The sequence below is a fragment of the Eretmochelys imbricata genome, chromosome 28 (assembly GCF_965152235.1).
Source record: "Eretmochelys imbricata isolate rEreImb1 chromosome 28, rEreImb1.hap1, whole genome shotgun sequence".
Classification (NCBI taxonomy): Eukaryota; Metazoa; Chordata; order Testudines; family Cheloniidae; genus Eretmochelys; species Eretmochelys imbricata.
The window spans coordinates 235426-236970 of NC_135599.1; positions in this window are offsets into that span (position 1 = coordinate 235426).

The window sequence follows — 1545 nt, forward strand, 5'->3', positions numbered from 1 at the left end:
ACGGAGAGGGGGGAAATGCTGAGAGACAGGACGCTATCCCGACCCACCTCTAGAAGGAAGTGCGGGACCCACCGAGGCGGAGAAGAAGCCCAGCTACAAGGGTTACAAGAGGACCTTGCCTCTTATCCCATGACAACTTACTTTGCTTAAGAGCCTTTGGTGAGGGATCCTGTCAAAGGCTTTCTGAAAATTTAAGTCCACAATATCCACTGGATCCCCCTTGTCCACATGCTTGTTGACCCCCACAAAGAATTCTAGTAGATTGGTGAGGCCTGATTTCCCTTTACAAAAACCATGCTGACTCTTCCCCAACAAATCGTGTTCATCTCGGTGTCTGAAAATTCTGTTCTTTGCTAGAGTTTCAACCAGTTTGCCCGGTGCGACAAAGTGGGACTGTTCTTAATGTCTCCCCATTGACCATCACCTTCCGCTCCCACTGGGGGTCCGAGGGGCCTGGCCCCAGGAAACTCCACACAGACACATAGGTTGGGGTCAGGAGTGGGAGCCTGTCCCCCTCCCCACCCATCTGGCTGACGGAGTCTAAGGCCTTGGGACCCAGCAAGGGAGCTAGACACCGGGGCTTTTCCACAGGGTCCCCTTGGTTCAAATCGCCAGCCTGCTCAAAGGCAGTGAGGTGGGCATCCACATCCCCCCACTCCTTAACCAGGGGCAGCAATTTAGTCTCGAGGTTCCCTGAGGAACTGGCCCCCCGGGATCTATCCCCACTCACCCCTGGGGAGTCCCCTAGGCCTCTCCGCTCCCCCACCGCCAGTTCATCCTGCTGCTGCTTCTGCAGCTCTTTCTCGGGCTCTCGCTGTCTCTCACAGTCCTCTTGCTCTCTCAGACTCAGCTCCAATCCCGTCCGTCTCGATCCCCCGATGGGGAACCCGATCGTGAAGACCCCCGTCTGGTTGGGGACAGGAGTCTTGGGAGTGCCTGGCTCCTACTCCAGCTGCTCCCAGATCCTGCTATAGCCCCAGTTGGGGTCAGGAATCTGTTCCTTAGAGCGGTCATCCTCCTCCAGCTGCACGATTAACTCTGCTTTGGTGAACTTTCCAATGCTCAACCCTCTCTTTTTGCACAGGGTTACAATGTCCTTCTTAAGGAGATGGTGACTCCGCTCCTCCCAAGTTGTTGTGGACTCACAGGCCCGTGTGTTCTCAGCTCCCCACGGTTTCCAGGGAGAACCCCTAGTGTGCCAGCCCTTCTCGAGGTCACCCCCTCTTTGCCAGGGTCGAGCTGCAGACTCCTCCGCCCCTTGGACTGCTCGCTGCAATCCCCAGGGGAACCCTGTTACTGCACAGTCCTTCTCGCTGGTCACACACTCCCAGGGGTTAACCGCCCCCCGAAACCGCTCCTCTCTGAGCCTTCAGCAGACCTGGTCCTCGGCAATCCCCCTTCGTGTTACTGCTCCCCAGTCACTTACTGCAGGAAGCGCCGTCCACGGGGTGCAGAACATCCCACCGCTGCCACCGGTTGTCACGGAGTCCCTGGGCGATGCTCTGGAACTGCTCCCCATGAAGCCAGGCAGGACTCTGGGGCAGT